The sequence below is a fragment of the Eptatretus burgeri genome, chromosome 2 (assembly GCF_056783735.1).
Source record: "Eptatretus burgeri isolate ZD-2024b chromosome 2, Ebu_testis_v1, whole genome shotgun sequence".
NCBI classification, from domain to species: Eukaryota; Metazoa; Chordata; class Myxini; order Myxiniformes; family Myxinidae; genus Eptatretus; species Eptatretus burgeri.
This window is the reverse complement of record NC_140962.1, coordinates 65,666,492-65,690,871: the sequence shown is the minus strand read 5'-3', so window position 1 is coordinate 65,690,871 and position 24,380 is coordinate 65,666,492. Positions and strand designations below refer to the sequence as shown.

Here is a 24,380-nt window from a genome sequence, read left to right as displayed (position 1 = left end):
AGTTGCGTGCCAATAGAGCCGGGAGAAGAAGACGTGAACGGAGTAGAAGGAACTGGGTGAGACCATGGATCAGGAGGCGACGCCATTACGGCATATATGACCAGCTCATGGTGGAACTCCGGAACGAGGGCCATGCATCCTTCATCAACTTCCTGCGAATGCCCCCAGCGATGTTAGACGAGCTGCTAGCCAGAGTGGGTCCAAGGATAACCAAGCATTATTATTAAATCATTTCAATAGTCCAGTGGAAGCGATTTAACTCGTTCAATAGAAACGATTTCAATTGCCAAGCACCAGCGTCCAAAAACAATAGACGAGTGACAGGCATTTATTAAAAGTGAAGTTGCTGCCTATGAATAGAAAACCTCACGTAATCGTCGACGATACGCTGCCACGCTATGCATACGTTAGACTATCGTTGGGCATAGGTTGTGGACGCCTAAAACACGCTAATCAATCGTTGGTATAACTTATGTATAAGTTATCAAAGCGTTCTGTGTTCATTACTAGTACATTATGCATTTGTCCAAGTCGTTTTGAATACTTTGGTGGTGAAATCAATGGTGCAAAGTAGTCTCCTATTCGTGGACGCAACGAGGATCCATCATCACCCACACCCTCCCCATCACGCTCACCCACTACTACTGATATGGACCCACTACTACGACTACTGGCACGCTCACCTACTACTACTACTACTACTACGACTACGACTGATATTGACATCTACTCAACATGGAGTCTGGAACACTGACGGGTTCCTCTTGTGACGCCCATTTGTATATACCAATTCCCCTAAACGCTGCCAATACGCCATTATACGATAGATGTAAGTTAGAAACACGTTCAGTAAGTTCTCTGGTCGTCCGGAAGACGTCAATAAAATACGTCTACATACGTTGGATACGTTACACATAGGTTCAAAGCACGTTACTCATTGGTTAGAAATAAGTTTCGGGTACGCTAAACATTACCTCAACGTGTTTCGACTTATGAGTAACTTACAAGTAGCGCGTGTCGACGTGTGTCAACGATCGCGGAGCGTGCAGAGAACTTATGCCAGCGTATGCGGAACTTGTGAGCCATACGTCGAGTACGTCGTAAAATTTTCAGAATGCTTGAAATTTCATGACGTACCAGACGTACCATGGAATATGACAGCGTACTTCCTCGTTTTTCAGCGTGCTCCTAACGTATACACAACTTACCCATACCGTATTTGACGTGTGCCAGCGTTTTACACACATTTTTCATAGGTCGGCATACGCTGGCTAAATCGTCTAGGTGTGACGGCGATGTTGACACTTCCAATTTTCAGGCGGTTATGATTTAAATCGGCGTGCGTCAGCCTTTCAACAGGCTACGCCACGAGTTTGTCGGCGATACGTGCAGCGCGCTATGCCTAAGGCCAAAAAAAAAAAATGTTGCATTGGCGTAACCCGCCCGACCCTACGTTTTTTTGCTATCGAAAAATTTTGCCGACCCTATTTTATTGCTATTTTTGTTGTTTTGCTATTGTTTTCAAGTATCTTGTTGATTGCGATCGCGATCGCAAAAACCCGGAAGTGTTTCGGACAGAACCCGCCGACAAAAAGGGTGGTACTCAAGCCGGGGGAGATTTTGGGAGGGATTTATTAGGAAAAAAAAAAAAAAAAAAGATCCCGACCGACCTACCCTATTTTTCAGTGACCCGTTACGCCAATGCAACTTTTTTTTTTTTGGCCTAAGTTAAACTATCGTCGGGCATAGGTTGTGAACGCCGACAACAGGCGAAGCATTCGTTGGTATAAGTTATCTATAACACAACGAAACGTTCTGTGCCCATTACTAATATGTTATGCATACGACCAACACGTTATGAATACGACCAAAACTTTAAAAAAAAACTCAAACCTTCCACGTACGCCAACGTTTTACATACATTTTTATACGTTGCCATTGCTGGCTAAAACGTCAAGGTGTGACAGCGCATTTAGGCTGGATGTTGGCAAGCTCAGGGATGAGAGGGTAGCTTGGGAGTTTGTGAACTGGTTGAGTGAGGATTTGGGTGGGGGGGGCTGTGTGCTTTGGGGAGTCCTGAGGAGTTGTGGAATGCCTTCAAGACCACCATCCTTGATGTTGCCGGTGGATGTCCTGGAACTCACCGTAGGTCGAAGAATAATTTTGTCTCAAGGGACACTCCATCAGATTCACACCGGGAGATGCGGCTGCGTGCTCCCGCATGCCAACCGACATCTCCCTCTCATACTGCTCTCTCACACACACGGTCTCCCTTGCATACAGCGACCTTGCACACGGCCGTTCACTCACGCGTGCCTCACTACTCACACAAACCATACTACTCACACACGCGGGGGCACTCAACCGCTGTGCCTCATCCACACACCGTGCCTCACTCATACACGCGGGGGCACTCAACCGCGGTTCCTCATCCACACACGGTGCCTCACCCACACACGCGGGGGCACTAACCCGCGGTGCCTCACTCACACTCCGTGCCTCATCCACACACGGCGTGCTGGGAAGCACGTACTCCGGCACCATCGCCACCACACCACTCACACACGGGGTCGCTTCCACACACGGGGACGCACTCACACCTTGCACCACACACACAGGGACAACTACACTGGGGATTCGTGTCCCCACAAGGGTCTCCGGGGCCTCTATACCCCCCAAGCTCTCCGTGCACCCGTCCACAGCACTCCTCCTCTCAACCTCGCTAAGCACGACTGAACTCACCTGGTCGTGACTCGCCTCAAGGGGGCAGACTCCCTCCCCTCGTTCCTGGAGGAGGCCATCCAGCTTCTCGCACCGGGTCCCTGCACGCTCCGCGAGCTCACCCCCATTATCCTCCACTACCTCCGTGTGTGTGTGTGTGCGTCACTTACCCCGTCCAATTCACCCTCTATCTCCCGTGTCTCAACTATTATTATTTCCTTTGTCGTCACCTCGTGTCTCGTCGTCTCCGCTTCTTTCTGGCGTCTTTCCCTTATCTTTATGTAGGTCAACCTTGCTTTCTCTTTAAGTCGCTCCCATCCTTCCCTGTTTTTCACTCCTTGCTCTTTCACGATCTCCGCGTACCTCATCCTTGCTCTCTGTATTAATTGTTCTTTTCTCTCCCTCGCAATTACTTTCACCTCGTCTCTTGTCTCCCGAATTATTTTCTTACCCGCCTCCACCGCGGGCCTGTCAGCCGCTGCACCCCCTCCCAGCTCGTTCGTTCCGACACGTGGAGTCGCCATTTTAAGTTCCCTGCTAACGGCCTTCATGCCCGCCTGCAGGCATCGGCCCATATTCTGTGTCTCACCCCGTAGTTCTTTCATCTCTTCCCTCATTTGCTGTGTATTCGCATCCATCGTCGTTTTCGCTTCATTTGTATTTGTATCCATCTTTTCATCCATTTTTTGTGTATTCGCATCCATCTTTTCGTTCATGCCTTTCATTTCGTTTTTCATATTCGCATCCATTTTTTCGATCATTGCCGCCAGCATGGCGCATAGCTGGGCCATGTCGGATGCACTCAGCTGAGCCGTTTCGGCAAGGGTTGGGGAAGGGTTTTGGTGGAGAGGGGGGGGGGAGGTGTCATACACTGCGGCCGCTGCCGCACCCATTTCGGGCTCTGGGTTCAGTTGGGCGAGTCCGTGTTCCTGCACAATCAACATTTCCTGCACGGGGATTCCATCCTGGACCATGGATTCTACACTTTCTACATCCATTTCTAATACCCCCGGCTCCCGCTCGCCTTGAGACGCCATCTTGCTTCTCGTGAAGGGTTAATTTCGCTCGCTCGTAATTTGGAGGGAATTGGGAGTCGCTTCTCTCACCCCTGGACCGATTCCCGTGAATTTAGCCGGAGACAGGAGAGCCTGTTTTCCTGTTCTCCGATACCAGTGCCGCGAGGAGGGCGATGAATTTGTATCCCACTCCTGACACCAGTGTTGCGGATTCGCGCCCGCCGGCGTGCTGACGGCCACGTAACTCGAATCGCGGCACGTCGCCCACCGGACGGACAATCCAGTCGTGACCCTCTCGGACTAACGCCGGGAACCAGTCACGGGTGGACCTTTCGGTCTCACCGCGATCGAGCCAATCAGCCCCCGCGTGGGATAGGGCCGCTCGCCAAATTCGACCTACCTAAGTACCCACGCGGAGGGTAGACCGGGCGATCGCACCTCGCCGCAGGTCGACTTCGGACACGGGCCACTTAAGCGACCCGTTCCGTACTATCAGAATAACCGAGCGGTGTTATCGTCGACCTCGACGGTTCGATTAATTATCGGGCGTATTCAGCCCACTACCAACCCTTTACGTGAAGCAAGATGGGGATTCAATAGAGGAAAAGACGAAGCGAAGCGGGAAACAGTTCAACACAAAGCACATTTATTCGCGGCACACGGGAGCACACATATACAATTTCACCAAATGCACACAGAAAAGACACAATGTAATTTACACAAAAAGCAAATGTAAAAGCGAAAACACAATGCAGAGCTAATACCGACTACCGAGCACACGGCAACACTTATACAATTCTACTTCACAGACGGCGCCGACAACACATACCCAAAACCAAGGAAAAGAATACCCTCAAGGATGAGGCGGGCCTGAGGCCGAGACCGGGTCGCGCCTACCCGTCTGGTGATGAGACGCGGAGCGGCGATGGCGCCTCAACTCCGCGGGCCTCGCGGACAGTGTCTGGTAGGGGGTGGGAAAGGGGCCCCCTTGGTCGCATCTCAGCGCGGGGGGAAACAGGAGGGGGTTGCTGATGCGGGATAGTAAAAATCCTCTATACCCCGAGCGACGAGCGTCTCCACCTCGGCCAGGTCGCGCTGTCGGCCTCCCTGGGGTGCAGCTCCCGACGCGAGCACCCCCTCGTCTGGTGTCGCTGCCTTTCCACAGCTCCGTCCCCTCCGTTCCGACTCCAACGCACACGACGACCAGCTCCTTCTTGCCAACTCCACCGCCCGCGAAGTCTTGACTCTCTGTTTCCGACTCTCCTACTCTCCGCCTCTCCTCTCCTACTCTCCGCCTCTCCGCCTCTGGACTTTTCTACTCTCCGCCTCTCGACTCCCTGGACTGACGAACACGGTCCTTTTATCAGCCCCGTAGCTTCGCCCTCTCATCTTTGACTGCCTCCCTTCGACCTTTCACCTCGCTCCCCATTGGCCCGAGAAAAAGTGGGCGTGAAGGCTTTTTGATCCATAAATTTGCATATATCGATCGCCCTGGGGGCGGGGCCAATTCGCCCCTCGCTCACCGATTGGACGGCAAAAAGTGGGCGTGTGTCGTTTTTGATCCGTTTTTGAAGCACAAAATCCGTGATTTTGTACACGCTGTTCGGCGCGCGCCCTGCACGAGTCCAACACCGGTACCCACAGCGGGGCAAGAACGGTGGCGATGCGACGGTTGCGAGGTGTGACGGGAAGGTCGTGGCGGTTGTGGTGAAGCGGCGTTGTGGTTGGTGGTTGATGTTGTGATTGTGGTGGTAATCATGGCGGTTGGTCCAAAATAAAGATAGCAAAAGAAAAACGGCTATCCTGAAGAGTCGCAGCACGCATAAATGACATGTATTCCCACTAGACAACGGGTTTGGGCCTAACTACACATGTACTTACCGAGATACCTCACCTAAGGGACCTGAATGGTGGTTTGCGAATTTGGTAACCACAACAATATATATATATATATATATATATATATATATAAATATATATATATATATATATATATATAAATATATATATATATATATATATATATATATATATATATGCCTGGTGTTGGCACAGTGGTTAGGGCAGCGGCTTGGGATCCAAAAGGTCCTGAGTTCAAGCCCTGTTGGGCCACTGAATTAATACACCAGGGGGTTGACTCAGCCTGTCATCCTTCCGAGGTCGGCAAAATGAGTACCAGTGTACTGGGCCGGTGTATACCCTGGTTAAAATAGGTGTACCATATCCCTGTGTCGTAAGAAGCAACCAGGGTTGCGTCAGGAAGGGCATCCGGCGTAAAACATGTGCCAAATCACTATGCGGATCATACGGATGATCCTCTGTGGCAACCCCTAGCGGGAGCAGCCAAAAGAAGAAGAAGAAATTATATATATATATATATATATATATATATGTATATATATATATATATATATATATATATATATATATATATATATATATGCACGTGTCAGTAGAGTTGCAGCTCAGTATTCATATTGGTAAAAGGACGAAGAATCACGCTGAGCAATAAAATAATTCAAATTTAAATTCTATATTTATAGCCTGACGTTTCAAGACAAACTAGTTCTCTTCCTCAGAGGCGTTGAGAGTGTTGTGATGGTAACATGGTAAAGTTCCGTTGGGGATAGTTCACATCATGGATTGGTCTCAGTTCTAGCCAATCACAAGGCTTCCTTGAAATTCAATGACTTGTTTCTGTTGACGTTGTTATTCATTGTGTCATGCTTTATGTGGGATGCAAGTCGATGTGTCGGCTGATGGAGTTTTCTCAAGAGTGCCAGGCCTCAATAATCTCACAGTTCACCCTTAATGATCCTGTGCCAAGGATAGTTTTCTGATTCCATGAGAACGTGTGTGTGTGTGTGTGTGTGTGTGTGTGTGTGTGTGTGTGTGTGTGTGTGTGTGTGTGTGTGTGTGTGTGTGTTGCAACTAAAGACAACTTGTCTTGTCGCCTTACAGCACGTTTGTGTTCAGTTAGCCACATGGATAAGCTTTTGGACATTTGGCCAACCTATTTGGCTTCACCATCTTCACATGGGATGCTATAGATGACGTCCTTTCTGTTAAATTTGTTCACGTGGTCCTTTACCTTTGACAGCTGTACTCATAAGGATGATGTTGCTATTGTGCTCACATCGTGGTGAGGCCGAAAGGCCCACCCGTGACTAGCTCCCAGCGTTAGTCTGAGAGGGTCACGACAGAATTGTCCGTCCGGTGGGTGACGTGCCGCGATTCGAGTCACGTGGCCGATCGCACGCCGGCGGGTGCGAATTCGCAACAATATTATAACATTATAATAACAAAAAAATTATAACCACTAATATTGGTCGTAAAAATGTGTAAACTATGTATTTCTAGGTAATGATGCCCAGGGAGTCGATTGGAACAATTAGATCATCAGGAACTAAGATAATTGTCACATGTAGAAAAATATGGGTCGCTCGATATGAAAATTGACGGTTCGCGTTACATGTTTTTATGACTTTTTTGTTGCGCTCAAATAAGTTGTGTACATGGTGACTATCATCTTTCCTTTATCATGTGTTTATTTGTAGGCAAATTGATAATTTGATGATGCATATTTCACTTTGTCTAATGCCCTCATAGAAGATTCATCTGGAAGTAATTGTATATTATGTGGTGGTGGGATAATGTTTATTTTCTTTGTTACAGCTGTAAACAGCCGTGAATCTACTGTTCAGTGAAACATCACACCATGGACTGGACAATTTGTGTCATTTGCCAGAACAGTAGATACACTTCACCTCTTTCATGTCCAAAGAACAGACAGAACCGCAATGCTGACGACGTCTATAAGGACTTTCTTGACAATGTCAGAGAGTTCGAAGAGATAGGTGCATTGCCGGTCGATGTTGATTTTGGCTAACATGGCACCCCAGAATGTTTTGCAGAAAACAACGCTTCTTGGCATCGGGCATGCCACCAAAAGTTTAATAAAAGTAAACTTGAACGAGAGCTGAATAAAAAACGTAAACAAGACGATAAAAAAGCTCCAGGTACCAGCGCATCCCAGCGATCAAAGCGACAATCAACGGGATCAAGCAAGGACACTTGTTTATTCTGTGATGAGAGTGGCCCCAGAAAACTGCATGAATATGCAACTAAATGTGTAGAGTACAATTTAAAGTTAATGGCCACCGAAATGCAAGATGGCAAAGTACTTGCAAAAATACTATGTGGGGATCTGGTCTCAAATGAACTCAAGTACCATACAGAATGTCTGACAAAGTACCGAAATGACTATCGTGGTTACAGGCGACAGAATAGTCCAACAAGGGCCGACCAACGTGAGCTGAATCAACGAGCCAAAATGATTAATTCAAGAGTATTTGTTGAACTTGTAACGCACATGGAGGAATCTGCCGAGGAGGGGACATACCTATTCAAACTGTCAAACATACACAACACGTTTGAGAAAAGCCTTGGGAACTTTGACATTGATACCACCATCAATAAAACCCGGTTAAAAGAAAAACTCCTCAATCACTTCTCCCAGCTAGGACTAGGTCTGCAATCTGGTGGAAAAAAAAACATAATCCTGGCATTCCCAGCAGGCATTCAGCAACTACTCAAATACGCTTTCTTGTTCCATGATTATGACGAAGAAGCTAGGTTGTTTGCCAGAGTTGCCAAGATATGTAGGGAGGAAATCCTGAAAGAAATGATAGCATTCAGTGGCGAATTCAACCCTGGATGTCAGCAGAAGATTACGCCTAGTACAAGATTGTTAATGTCCTTGCTCATCAATGGCCCAAATTTAGCAGGTTCAGTAAATGACTCCCAAGCATGCCTGACACTCACACAGCTCTTGGTTCACAACTGCAAGAAGAAAGGAAATGTTGAGACAAAACATCAGCGTTACTCTCCAGACCATGAACCACCAGTACCTTTATATGTTGGTTTAAACTTACATACTCAAACTAGGAGCAAGACACGAGTTGATCAAATGGCCAGCTTAGGGATTAGTGTGTCATGCAAACGTGTCATGCAACTTGAAAACGAACTTGCTGCCGCACAGTGTGAACAATATAGAAGTGATGGAGTAGTGTGTCCAAGCCAGTTGAGAAAAGGTTTGTTCACAGTAAGTACGTTAGACAATCTTGATCACAATCCGTCTTCAACGACAGCACAGGGATTAGCATCATTCAGCCGCCAACAAAAGACCATCCTGGGATTATACGGTCAACCTGTTAGCTTGTCCAACACAACTTCAAATTCATCACAAAGTCTGGTTCTTCCGGATTCGTATTCTATTGTACCTGCTGTTTACATGAAACCCACAACAAAAGAAGTACCCACAATAGAACACACCACGTCAGGTTTTGCTGATTACATAGAGAAAGCCAATGCCCAAAAGGAACGGTGGATTCACCATGCATCTGAACTACTGCAACAGGACTTAGTGCGAGAACAATCATTGTCATGGGCTGCATATCATGCATCACATCAGCCTCAACCAAATGAATTGCCTGCAATCACAGCCTTATTGCCACTCTTGGTAGAGAAGGCTGACTCAGCTGCAATGGTCAAACATGGCATGAGCATCATACAGAGTACAACTCAATTTCTGAATCCTGGTCAGATACCAATTCTGGCATGAGACTGTCCGACCTTTGCCATGTGCAAGTACACACAGTGGAAATTTCCAACAACGAATGGAGAAAATTTGATGGTCATCATGTTTGGAGGCCTACATCTGGAAAAGGCACTTTGGACTGTTCTTGGTGATATGTTAGATGCGTCTGGCTGGATAGATGCATTGACAGAGTCTGGTATAGCAACGGAAGGTACAGCACAGTCATTCTTAAAAGTATCGCACATAACCCGAACTCGCCATGCACAACAAGTGTCTGCTCTCGCTCTTGGAAATCTTCAACAAGAATCATTCATTGCAGCGAATGATACTGATACTGATGACGAGAAAGCCTTTGACAGTTGGAAGATGTCCATGACAGAGAAGAGCCCAACCTTTCAATATTGGGACCTGGTGCTGAGATTAGAAAAGACTGTACTAATCTTCGTTAGAGCCCATCGCGAAAATAACTTTCAACTCTATGGAGAGGTGCTGGATTCACTGATGTTCCTGTTCTTCGACCTGGATCACTACAATTACAGCAGATGGGTTAGCGTGCACATCCGGGATATGAATTCACTACCAGTCGGTGTTAAAGAGGACCTCGAAAAGCACTGGGTGGTTGTCAAAGGCAGCCGCAGACTTTCCGCTATTCCAATAGATCAGGCCCATGAGCAGGAGAATGCTAAAGTAAAAGGAAAGGGTGGGGCTATCGGACTGACTGAAAAACCTGAGTCCTTGCAGAGATAGATGATCGATGGTCCTGAACAAGCTCGAGTGGTCACATCTTTTGAAAATGAATACTTGGCTTCCGACGATGCCGATCTTCAGTACCACCATCACGACGAAGGATTGTCAGCACAGAAGTTATTCCAGCAGCAAACAAACAACCTCATTCAGACAATCAATGGGTATGGAAATCCATTCTCTGATGACTGCCAAGAACTCTTGGTTCTTCATACACGTCAATGTGCCGACCAGGAAGTAGCTAATGCTATGAAAGGATTAGAAGCTCTTGGAAATGCTCAGTACAACATATTTAAGAAGGAGGTCTTCACAGAACAAAGCAAGTCTATTCACGAGTCAATCAAAAAGAACAAACTGCATTTGTTCCAAACACCAAAACTAAAGAAAACCTCCAAAACGAAAGAGCTCACAGCCATTCAAAGTGGTGCAAGCCTTTTTGGTCGACTGTATATCGCAAATCAGCAGCGGGATGGAGATGTAGACATCTTTTTTCTCTCATGAAAATCAATTGTACCCTCCCAGTATGTCGGATCATGGAAAACTTCGGACGGGCACCAAGTCAGATTTGATTAGGTGCATTGAAGTATTCGAACAAGGTGAACAAGACGAACTTCCAAGAACAGTGGACTGTAAGATATTTGATAGCGCCGTCCTAGCCCATACTTTGTCAGCTGCTACTGCTACTACCTTTGATGACTACGCAGTCTATGTTCTTGCCGTTTCTTTTGCGTGAGCTACAGTATGTCAGAGACAGGATAGATGTCGTCTGGGACCAATAGTCTGGCAGTCATTGGCTAAAGTGTGTTTTGGAGTACAAACACAATTTTATTGCAGATTCTGGTTACATAGACTATACTAAACTCAAATCCGAGTGATGCCACTTTGTCACGCTTGAGCAATTTTTTTAAGAACAAAATTCAAAATGGCCGCCATCAAAACCGTTTTTTTGGCCGTAACTCGGCCAAAAATCGAGATATGAACCCAATTTCAGTGGCAAACCCTATGTTTTGGGGGTCAAGGAATACACTGATATGTTTAAATAAACGATATCATCCATATAAATAGTCCATATTGCAATATTCGTATATCAGATACCATATTTTGACTAAAATTGTAATAAATTATTGACCAATTGTTGAAGTTTAGACCTATAAAGCTTGAGCCAAATAATATCAAGGGTACATACGATGAAGACACTGAAAGGTTGCTGATGTGCTTTTATATATAGCTGTAGCACGGTTTCAATTCAGTTTCATGGTATAGCGAGAAAAGTGTTAAAAAATAATTTTTCACAGAGCAATTTTTCCCCAGTACAGTTGTGACAAAAAATGGCTACCATGAAGATCAATGAACTGTGTCAACAGATCAAGTAAGTTATATATGCTTGGATATTTTTAAAGAAACATGCAAAACTGTGTGTTAATTAACAGTAAAGTATTGTTATCAGTAGACTAATCAATTTTCTTTTGAAAGCAACACGTTTTTGAATCTTCATATCATGATTGTTTTGATACCATAGCAACCATTTGTGTTGATGATGTTTAAAGTACACAGGGTGGGAACAGGTTTTCTGATTTTTTTTTTTTATACATGTATTTTACAAATAAATGAAACGATTAATTTGTTCATCACCCCTTGTAAATGTCTTCCATTTAAGAATGCATCAGGGTGTTTAACTTTCTGAACAATTAATATCAGACATACAGTTATTTCGTGATTGTTTTGCATTATATTGATCTAACAACAATTGAACATTTCTGCTTGTCTTTTGCTAGTGACAACGTTCGACAGCTGTGATCTTGAATCCGCTTGAACTGAACGATGGCATCACAGCTGAACATTTCTTGCCTGCTCAAAATTCGCATGAAATGCAGTGCCAGTAAACAGCCAATGAGTGTAGCTGGACATGAAAGGCTCAACACCATCGTAGAAGCAAGCAAACGTAGAGGTGATGGGTGGCATGTCGCTCTAGAAACCCTGTGACAAGACTCTACACACAAGAATTGCATTTCAACATACACTTCCAAGACTCACATTAAACGTTTGTTACAGAAGAAAGAAAAAGATGAAGAACCTGTCGTGAGGAGAACGCACCAAACAAATGCCATATCGTTCAATTTTAAAGAACAATGTCTCATTTGTGGTGAAAAGTGTGATGCCATCCTAGAGCCAAAAAAATCCATCTCGCTGGCGGCGTGTTGTTCAATGCAGAACTGCTGATAGAGGACAGAATCAGGATACATTTAAAGATGTGATACTGAAGACCTGTGAACTGCGAGATGATGAGTGGGCTCAGCAAGTGCGACTTCGCGTTGAGGGGGCAGTCAGTGACCTGCATGCTGCTGATGCCCAATACCACAAAACTTGCATGTCTGTATTTTGTGGTCCTCGTAATGTCCAATCATTTGCCTCGAAGGAAAAACAACCTGATGACGAAGCCTTTATACGTCTGGTGAATGACCTGTCAGATGATCTTTCTCGCATTTGGAACTCAATACAAGTGCATGATATGTACCATTCACACAAGGGAGAACTGCTGTTGCGCAGGCAAAGATGCCAGTCGACGACACCAGCTGAATCTGACGACGCCACTCCCTGCACAAAAGATCGTTTTGACAGTGACAGAGAACAAAGTCCAGTTAATAAATATCATTTGCAGCTACATCAAAGACCATCCTGAAGCATTTTCTACCAACACAAAGTTCATATTAACTGGACCTAACCCAATACCTATGGAAATTGCAGAATACCAAGTAGTAGAGAGGCCTGACCTAAGAACCACTCACAAAGAAGCCGATGTTATTATGGTACAACAAATGGTCCTTCTTGCCTCATCAGGAGTTCCGAGTATCCGGGTAATTTCAGACGACACAGATGTATTCATATTGCTGTTGCATTTTTACCAACTGAAGGAACTGGCATGCAACCTTGTGATGGCTGGTACAAGTCGTGACAGATCGTCTGTTGACATCAAGGCGATCGCGCAGAAGCATGCACATCTTGTCACCCAAGTTCTGGCAGCACATGTGGTGTCTGGATGTGAGACAGTTGCCTACCTGTGGGGTATCGGAAAAGGCACAATTGTGAAACACCTCAAAGATGGTCGTCAATTAAATTATCTTGGTGACTTGATGCAGAATTACCAGATGTCATATCTGAAGCAACTGCCTTCTTTGCTACTTGCTATGGATCCCAGGAAACAGAAGACATGTCAGCTATTCGATTTGATGTCTGGTCTTCAAAGATGGCTATCAAGAAGCTGACATCAGCACCAGAGTTAAAAACTCTACCATCAACCACTGTGGCTTTCATCCAACACGTTCTCAGGGCGCACTTGCAGGCAGCAATATGGTGGGCTGCATTAGATCCAGACCCACCATTGAGTCATGGATGGTCACATGAAGAAGTGTCGAGCATGGTACTCCGTGTCTCTGCCTCCGGATGTCATCAGAGCTCCTGATAATGTTCTCAAGATGATCAGGTGTGGGTGCAGCTCAGTGCGACCCTGTGCAACGAATAGATGTAGTTGCTCTGCCGCCAGGCTCTCCTGTTCATGGTTCTGTGGCTGCTATGGTATGGAGGAATGTCAGAACGACCAAACAAAGTCTGTATCAGCAAGCGAAGCTGTGGAACTTGAGTGAACACTAGTTATTTGATTTAAGCAGCTGTCTTGTATGTGAGATTAAGTGAAAGCAGAATGAAAGAAGTTAATCAGCAACCAATCAGTGTATTCATAGTTGATAGCATGTACAGACCCCTTTTTGGATTTGAATTTGTGTAAACGTTGCTTATTAAGTTTATTTGGTTATGTGTTAATATAATTAATTATAGTTTGTAGTTACCTAATCATTGTATTACTCAACTGTACTGTTGGAAATAAAGATATACAATACAATACAATATACTGTTACAATACAATACAATACAATACAATATACTGTTTACCACTTAAATCAGGTTCATATAGATTTTGGGCATAGTTACGGCTGAAAATAGTTCGGTTGATATTTTTTCAGTCAAAATATTATATCTAAATAGAAAAATTTCAATATATACTATTATTATGAGTTGTATGGTTTATTTAAACATATCAGTGTATTTCTTGACCCCCAAAACATAGGGTTTGCCACTGAAATCGGGTTCATATCTCGATTTTTGGCCGAGTTACGGCCAAAAAACAGTTTTGATGGTGGCCATTTTGAATTTTGCTCCTAAAAAAAATTGCTCAAGCGTGACAAAGTGGCATCACTTGGATTTGAGTTTAGTATAGTCTATGTTACCAGAATCTGCAATAAAATTGTGTATGTACTCCAAAACACACCTAGGGTAAAATTCCAGTTCTGCTTCCAGACTTCAATACTTACCACGCAGCATCAAGGCATCCACAAGAGAACGAAGAGGCAGTGGTGTGCGGCTCAAGGTCAATCCAAGAACAAAGATACCTTCCAAGTGGAACAATTTCCTGTTGGATTCATACAAAAAAGAGGAACTCTTCTCATTTTTGACACAGAAAGTGACTGATGGCGACTGGCCTGCTGAAAAAAGGCATCTACATAACGAATGGCACTACAGTTGTTTCCAGAGGCACAAGTCATGCGATGTCAGACTGCACACATGAAGAAGCAGACAGCAGGATTGTATTCCATATTGTACATGCTCTGCAGCACGGGGCCAAGAAAGTACAAGTGTGTACGGTTGACACAGATGTGCTTGTGATCCTTGTCGGCCATTTCTTCGATCTGCTGGAAATGCAACCTGACCTGGAGCTCTGTGTAGCATTTGGCGTTGGCAAAACTTTTGTGTTCACAGCATCAACGCCATATCTGTAAGCCTTGGAGAAAGGATCGCTCGGGCACTTCCTGTATTCCACGCATTTTCAGGGAGTGATACCACCTCGTATTTCTTCCGGAAGGGCAAAAAAAAGTGCCTGGCAATCATGGAAAAGCTACCCTTTGGTTACTGAAGCTTCCTCTTCATCTGGAATCATCCCTTTGAAACTTTGGATACTGGATCGCCTCAATTTAAACACTTTGAACGCTTCACAATCGTCATGTATGACAAAACAAGCAATGATACCGACATAAGCGATGTGAGGCGGGAGTTGTTCTCCAAGAAAAGCAGACCTCTTGAAAATATTCCACCAACTAAGGTACTTAGTACTAAGGGTATTAAGCAGAATGCTTGAATTAAATAGCAAGATTGAAATTTAGTGTATACCCAATCAGTTTGTCTTATAGCAATGTACATAATACTTTGTTGCAGGATGCACTGGTACAACATGTCGAGAGTTATACTTCAGGCTCGAATTTGGTCAGCAAGTCGGCAGGCCCACGTTATCATACCGTCGCCTGAAGCGTTTGGATGGAGTCTACAGGCTGACCAATGGGAACCAATTTGGATGACAATACCAGAAGCTGCAAAAGCTTGCACTGAACTTATCAAATGTGGCTGTAAATCCGAGCGTGGTTGTCGCATCTGCAAATGTATCAAATCTGGGCTGAACTGTACTGACCTGTGTAGCTGCAATTGCGAAAAGAACTAACTTGCTTGTGTTCATTAGTGTACATCATATACACATGTACATGATATAATGGTTCAGTTTTTATTAAAATATGTATCCAGCAAAGTATGTCTCATATAACAAATGTGTCTCGCGAAACGTCAATGTTCGTATCGAGCGACCCATATTTTTTCAACATGTGACCATTATCTTAGTTCCTGATGATCTAATCCCAAATCTGATGGTTCCAATCGACTCCCTGAGCATCATTACCTACAAATAGATGGTTTACACATATTTTTACGACCAATATTAGCGAAGTTATAATTATTTATCGATTTAAAAAAAAATTTTGGCTGCCATCTTGGATTTTGACCCATAATCACATGAAAATATGGTCAGATTTTTTGGAGCATGGGATTTTTTTATTAAGCAAGTCCATAGGTAACCACAAAAAAATTGGCAATTTTGTTCAGCGTGTAACGATGTTTTCCCTTATTCCCCTCACTATGAACCTTATTCTAATTGTCACTTATAATCCTACCCATTCCTATAGTGAAAAATGCATATTTTTGAAGATCGGTCGGGTCCGAAGTTTTGGGGGTCATGGTAATCGGTCAAAATTATAAATTTTCCATTATAAATCAAACAAGTGGTGCCAGGCACAACAAATCCCACCCATTTAAAGCATAAAGTTATTTTGGGGATCAAATTTAAATTTGATACATCCTTAACCTGAATGTTGAATATAAGGAATAAAATAAGGAATATTTTAGTCTTAGTTTGAAGTCAATTAAACCATTTTTGACGAAGTTATGACCATAAAATGATTTTGACCTTTCAAGGCTACGTAAGGTTAAAGGTCATGGTGTAAAATGAAAGCCAATAAACAATATAAACTTTAGATATACTTGGCCACTAGTTTACAGCAAACAGTGTCCATACTATAAATAATAATTTCACTTTCACAGTTACAATATATACAGTCCATATTATAGGTATGTACTATATCTCTTATCATACCAAGCTTGCACACTAAAAACTCGGCTCGCCATCACACAATCCCTATGAAATTGTTGTGGCACTTAGCGGACATGCAGACAATGTTTGGGAAGTCTTGGCGTTCCATAGTACCACTTGCATTTTGCACAATGCGTATTTTTGTCATTCCCCGTGTACGGTCTGTCGTCTGCTACCAGCTATGTTGTACTGCTATCCCGTGCATGTGCACGGGTATCGCTAGTGTAATATAGTATTGAGAACGGTTTGTTAATAAACAATGAAATATTCTTTCAATTTATATTCTGTGTAATGTTGATTTGTTCAACAAGAATATTAAATAATAAATAAATGAAAACGTTCTGATCGTAAAACGATTTTGACTCGAGACTTTCATTGCCCACCTGTAAATAAAATTTGACAGTGTTTGAGCTAGCCGTTTTTCCGTAAAGTTGTATTTTCGTAACCATATTTTAGTTTCAGTGGAAAATTTGTAATTTTGACCGATGACCATGACCCCCAAAACTTCGGACCCTACCGATCTTCACAAATATGCATTTTTCACTATAGAAATGGGTAGGATTATAAGTGAAAAATAGAATAAGGTTCACTATAAGCTTAGTTTGAAGTAAATCAGATCATTTTTGACGAAGTTATGAGTGAAAAACAATTTTGATCTTTTCGTGACCTTGACCTTGACCCAATTGGACCCAAAAGTTAATTGGGTCGTCAAAGGTTCATTGCCCACCTGTGGATTAAATTTGATAGTGTTTGCTAAAGCCGTTTTGCCGTAAAGTTGCTAACAGACAGACAAACAAACAAGCTAGTCGGCGGACATGGGTAGTCGATAAAGTCAAATTGTCGTTTTTCAGCCGTTACTAGCCAACAAAAGCATCCATAGCAACGGTTCTTTCTCAAACATAACGAGGACATACCATGAACCTACCATACTAGTTTCATGTATATCTGACTCATAGTCTCCGAGATATAACGAACTTCGATTTTTTTATTGTTTTCGACCAGGGTTCATTCAAAGTCTATCTTCTCCGACAGTTTTCATAGGTTCCGGCTGGAAATCTTTGACAATATGGGTGAATGTACTGCCCATAGTCACTCGTGGCCCGATTTTTGATTTTCGAAAAAAAAATTTGAGATTTTTTCGAAAATTTCAAAGGTCCGTTGCTAGGCAACGGATGGGTCCATAGCAACGGTTCTCATTTGCACACAACTAGGTCATGGTATGAACCTACCAAGTCATATTAGACCAACCAAGTTTCATCGAAATCACCATTGTATTAACGGAGCACTGGACCGAACAGACACACACAGACAAGCCAGTAGGCGACATGGCTGCTCGCTCGAGATGGAAAGCTGGCTGACGCGACTCGCCGATATTCATGTACATGCTATCAATAAATTTAGCACAATAAATATGATTATCACAGCCCTCTTAGTTTGCGCCCAGAAACCCACCTTGTGAAATTTCAGGCATGTTTCCAAAGAGACTCTAACAAATGGCAGCCCTGGTAATTCCATTTATCTATTCGCTAAAGATTTTATTTTTTTTATATGATGCTGTAAGACATTCTCCTTGAGCACAAAAACACAGGTCCCTCGGAGGTCCAGTTTCAGAGGTATTGATTTTTTTTGTAGTCCACAATAAGTGTACGATGTATGAAAAAGTATTTTAGCTGTTGCTAAGCAACGGAGGTGTGCATAGCAACCATTCATTTTTGTGTACATGCTTGCCACATTGTACACATTTCACCCAAGTTTCATCAAAATCAGACTCTTTCTCTTAGAGATATTCGCAATTAACCATTTCTGAAATGTTCGACATGTACTCGCCCAAAACCTATCTCCTCCTACAAATATTTTTTGTTAGGGCTGCAAATTGGCATGAAGGGAGCTAGATAGATTGCGCACAGAACTTTAAGCTTCGATTTTTCAAATTTTTTTTGATTTTTTTTTTCGATTTTTTGACCACTTTAAAGGGCCGTTGCTATGCCGTTGCTTGGGCCCAGGGTCCCATATTCGAAAGCACACGATTCCCAGAAATATTGGTCCTACCTACTGATGTGGATTTTTTAAACCCACCTTGTTGTGATCGTTGTCCTCCTGAAGGATTCTAACTGGTCGATTGTGGAATCCTATTTGACTTCAGACAGAGTTTAACGTTTGTCCGATTTGATTATAAAACCCTACAAAAAAAACCCTATCGACACTGATAAAACTGATGTCCACACAAGTCCTTCCTTGTGAAACAATTTATTTCCTAATTATACACCATACACTTCTCACCCTTGTACAATGAACTTAAGAATCCCCATTGATTGCAATATTATTTGGTTCTATTTCATTTATTCTTACTTTAGTTAACAGTTAGACCAACCCGATTCAATTCACTGCCATTACATCAGAGAGTTTTATTCTAACTTGGTACTTGGTCAGTTCCAAGGAGTACGAGCCACTGAGAAACTATACTTCCTCACATGCTCGTACTAAGAAAATGTGTCTTTCAAAACATTTTATACTTCCATGAGAGAGAGGTTGGGGGATATTCACCCAGACTGTAGACGTGTCCTTTAGACAAAAAGTCACTTCGTACATTTTCTAAGCAAAGGTTCATTTATCAGCTCGGTCACTCTGCTCCAGAACAACACATTTCTTATCATTTAGGGCAAAAGTCTTTTGGCCAGAAATGACAGCCAATTCAATTTGCAGCATAAAAGTTACATTTCTGAAACTCCATTTGTTACAATTTAAAATACATTAATATAAATTTTTCCCCCACACTACCAAATTTAATTGGAATCGGTTGAGTGGTTTCGCCCCTAGGCTTGAGCAAAGTTTCGCGGACAGATAGACAGATGGAAATGTCCAGAATAAGGGTGCTCTCAGAGCAGCCAACAAGCCAGTAGGCGGACATGGGTAGTCGATCAAGTCAAATTTAGTCGTTTTTCAGCCGTAACTAGCCAACAAAAGCGTCCATAGCAACGTTTCTTTCTCACACATAACGAGGACATACCACGAACCTACCATACCAGTTTCATGTATATCTGACTCATAGTCTCTGGAGATATAACGAACTTCGTTTTTTTTATTGTTTTTGACCAGGGTTCATTCAAAGTCTATCTTCTCCGACAGTTTTCATAGGATCCAGCTGGAAATTTTTGACAATATGGCTGAATGTACTGCCCACAGTCGCTCATGGCCCGATTTTTGAAAAAATTAATTTTTGAGATTTTTTTTGAAAATTTCAAAGGTCCATTGCAACGGTTCTCATTGCACACAACTAGGTCATGGTATGAACCTACCAACCAAGTTTCATCGAAATCGCCATTGTATTAACGGAGCACTGGACCGAACACACATACATACAGACAAACATATCGACGGAAATACTGATAATAAGGGTAGACTAGATCGACTACCCAACAAACAGACAAACAAACTGGACGATTACAATATCCCACACCCTCCCTCCGAGGGGGGGGGGGATAAAAAGGTTAGGAATATGTGTGTTTACTATGGAAGACATATATAAAGTCCTTGTTTGGCTTTCATTTGACACCATGACCTTTGACCTTACGTGGCCTTGAAAGGTCAAAATCATTTTACGGTCATAACTTCATCAAAAATGGTTTCATTGACTTCAAACCAAGACTAAACTAGAACGGGCACTCGTAGAGCGCATACCTTCGCCATAGCGACTAGTTACCTTTGTATTAAGTTGTCCACAACGCATCTCAATACAAATATGCATTTCGTGACCCCCATGACCTTTGACCCATAACCGCTACCTAGGGTGACAATAGTACTATACCTTGTGTCATTTCAGAAGATGGGAAATTGAACACTGAACAATTTGGAGTTAATTTGATGTAAATCAGAAACATATTAACCGTTTTCATCATGAAAAAACGATGTTGACCTTTTTGTGACCTTGACCTTTGATCCGATCGCTCCCAAAATCTAATGGATTTGTCCTTTCATGATGCCAAACAAATCCAAAACAATTAAAGCCTCTCTGCATTTTGTTTTTTTGCGTTAAGTTGTCCACAACACTTTCCGATATAAATGTGAATGTGTGACCCCCTACCGCTGCCTTGGGTGACAAAAGTACTATACCATGTGTCATATTAGAGGATGGGGAATTTAATTTTGAACATTTTGGAGTTAATTTGCTGTAAATCAAAACAAAATTGACAATTTAATCGCGAAAAAACGATTTTGACATTTTTGTGACCTTGACCTTAACCTTTGATCCGATCGCTCCCAAATTCTAATCGATTTGTCCTCTCGTGATGCCAAACACATCCACAAAATTTCATGACAATCTGCGAAGTGGTTTTTGTGTAATGTTGTCCACAACGCTTCCCAATCAAAAACTCTATTTTGGTGACCCCCTTGACCTTTGACTTCCACAGACCAATTAGGGTTGCAAACACTATACCATACGCTATATCAGTGGATCGGGATTTGAATGCTGAACATTTTGGACTTAATTTGATGCAAATCGGAACAAAATTGACACTTTAATCGCAAAAAACCGATTTTGACCTTTTTGTGACCTTGACCTTTGATCCGATCGCTGCCAAAAGCTTCGCCTCGCGTCCTTGAGTAACTGCACATCATCTCTGAAAATTTCATGCAAATTGGTCCAGCAGTTTTTGCGCAATGTTGTCCGCACACATATTTACCAATAAATAAATACACAGGGGTCAATACAATACCTTCGTCAAACGAAGTTTGCGAAGGTAAATATTCCTTATAATCAACATTCAGGTTAAGGATGTATCAAATTTATATTTGATCCCCAAAATAACTTTATGCCTTAAATGGGTGGGATTTGTTGTGCCTGGTTTAATATATATATATATATTTTTAAAATTATATTTTCCATCGGATGGCCTAAATAATTGTTAAATATAGTGACCATGACAAACTTATACACAAGTATTATGATTTTCAAGTATTGGAACAGTTGGTTGCCATGGAAACGGCCATCTGTGAAATGAAACAATGGTGTGTCTGTTGTTCAATATCAGAAGGTTTCGGCACCTTCAGTAGTAAAACGTTTGATTTTAAGTTTTTGTAGTTTGATGTACTAGTGCGGGCCCGTAGGTGAGTGCCAGCATGTGCAGCCCTCTCTCGCCCCCTCTCTCTCTCTCTCCCCCCTCTCTTGCCCCCCTCTCCCCATAGTCTCGCCCTTCCTCTCTCCCCCCTCCTCTCTCGCAGATATTGGTCGACAGATAAATGGCCGTAACTTGGGAACCGCTCGTCCGATTAATATCAAACCCCTAAAAAGGCACATCCGCGGGTCCCCAGCAATATTCCTGGCAAGTTTCAATCAGATTGGACCGTCAATCGTGCAAAAAAATAATAATAATAACAATAAATAAATAAATAAACATTGATTGTGACGTCATTCGTGACGTCATAGCACCGTGTCTTGTCATTGGTTGACAGATAAATAGCCGTAACTTGGGAACCGCTCATCCGATTGAAATCAAACCTCGAAAAGGCACATCTGCGGGGCCCGGCAATATTCCTGGCAAGTTTCAATCAGATCGGACCGGTGGTCGCAGAGACACACACACACACACACACACACACACACACACACACACACACACACACACACACACACACACACACACACACACACACACACACACACACACACACACACACACACACACACACACTGCTGGAATTATAGATAGATTGTAAGTGTAATCTTGTAGGGAACATAGGTGACGCCACGTCGCGACGCCATTGCCTCAGGTTACGGTTGCTGGGCGTAGCATGACGTCGTGGTGTGGCGCGGCGCGCGTCCAAGCACGTGCAGCACTATAACATCATTTTCAGTTTGCTTCGTTTATTCATGACAGTTTACTTCGGAGCTTCGTTTCATCATATTCGGTTTTCAACACCTTTTTTCCATAAGTTGTGATAGCCTTTGAGGCGTATGTACCTTTTTTGTCATTTTATGTTCTGTATGGGGTAGGATTATGGTTTGAATGGCCACGGGGTTGGAGGTTTTAACTGAACTGTCAGAGGACCTATACTCAACTTTAGCAAGATTTATCTGTTCAGGTTATTGTCCAAGTGGTGTCAATATTTCCAGCATCCCTGAACTTCGGTGGCATCTCTTCTGTAAGAATATGACTGAGAATGACAAGTTACCACCAACTGTCGGTGCTCTGAGGCAGCATATCATGCGGGTACATATCCAGGCATACGTTTGGGGTCAAGCAGCAATTTCTCAGCAAACATTTCTTGATCCATTAAAGAATGGCTTCCACAAGGACACGAGTGGTCAACTCAAACCAACAACAACAACAACAAGACATTCTCCCTGCACCAAAGGCAATTATAGAGATAAGGTGCCAGTGCAAGACAGAATGTTCATCACAGAGAAGTTCCTGCAGGGCCAAGAACTTAACATGCACCGATCTTTGCATGTGCAGCACTTTGTGTGAGAATGACGAGGACTCAAACATTGAACGGCATGACCACGATAGTGATGATGACGATGGCAATGATGAGTGCCATTAGAGACGGTGATGCCAATTGGCTACAAACTCATATTTGACTGATCACCATATTCATGCGTTACTTGTTTCAAGATTTGAAAGCAATACATTAAATAAACGGTAATTTGACAAAATGATAGTTTCTATGGCAACCATTGCTCAAAATACAGATATATGTATTCTATATTAAGAACTGTCCTCTAGTTCACAACTATACATCATCAGTTGCTTGCTTGCGATTAATTTTGAATTTTCAGAACTGAAATTAAAAAAAAAAAAAACGGGTTTTTACCCCAAAACGACATATTTGACATTATATGCATTGAAAAAAAAAATGTGAAACATGGATTTTCTGGTTTGGTATTGTTTAAGCTTTCCAAAAATGTTGGGGTTAGCTACTCTCCAAAAAAATTCCAGCGAACGTCAAATTATGGACACAAGGAACCTGACTATTATTGGTATTCACCGATTCATTTGATTATACACAAATATACACACCGCAGGCTTTTCCTGAACAGTTATTCTGACGGTCAAATACGGCTGTGGATCATTTACCTCATCTACCTTTTTCCATCGATGCTTGACGACGTGTTTGGCAGCTCCATGGACGCTGGCTCGCCTCTGTCCGTGTCGGGCAAGGTGGGGAGGTAATGGTCGTTTAACGCACTCGCTCGGTTGTTCCGGAAAATGGCCGCTTTCTGACGCTCGTCCAGCACCCTGAACATGAGGAAGGGATGATCGCGAGATTGACGGTTGGAGGCCACGTGCAGCGATGCGCCAATCGGCGAGCTGCATTTGGCTGAAGTCTGCTTTAGGCTCCGCCCACACTGCTCGCCAATAAAATAATACACCCGAGCGGGATTGACGGTCAGCTCGGATACAAAACTTGATGTAACCGGGTGTTAATCAACCTTCTCGACTACGGAAAGTGAAAACAGAATTCAAATTGAATTTAAAATAAACTCGTGAGGCCGCTCGAAGCAAAAATGTCCATATTCTGTGAAACATTCCCAACATCATTATACAATTTTCAAACCCGCGTTTATGGCCATGAAATAAATACTCCAATTGTGTGCATTTAATGGCTACATTAATCTCACAGACGCTACGAATAAGCAGTCCCTCAGGAGGACAGGTGACGAGGTGAAGCGGTGAACGGAAAGCACGTGGTGTCCCTTCCGGAGTCTCACGGTTATTTAAATCGAATATATTTTCCTCATGAAAAGTTAGTTTCTGAGCGGATTTGCACGAAAATTATC

At 43.1% G+C, this 24,380-nt stretch overlaps 1 long non-coding RNA gene and 1 pseudogene across 3 annotated transcripts in view; one reads left to right on the top strand and one right to left on the bottom strand.

Moving 5' to 3' along the window:
- The window catches only part of LOC147032205 (uncharacterized), a 155,985-nt gene extending 131,873 nt beyond the window's left edge, over nucleotides 1-24,112 (bottom strand). For 2 of the 3 annotated variants that reach the window (XR_015055080.1, XR_015055079.1), the window contains exon 1: nucleotides 23,677-24,112. This is a non-coding gene — a long non-coding RNA (uncharacterized LOC147032205). The remainder of the gene's footprint in view (nucleotides 1-23,676) is intronic. The other variant, XR_015055081.1, reaches the window with a different exon arrangement.
- On the top strand, nucleotides 8,623-10,884 carry LOC147032206 (uncharacterized; annotated as a pseudogene).
- Nucleotides 24,113-24,380: the final 268 nt, after the last annotated feature.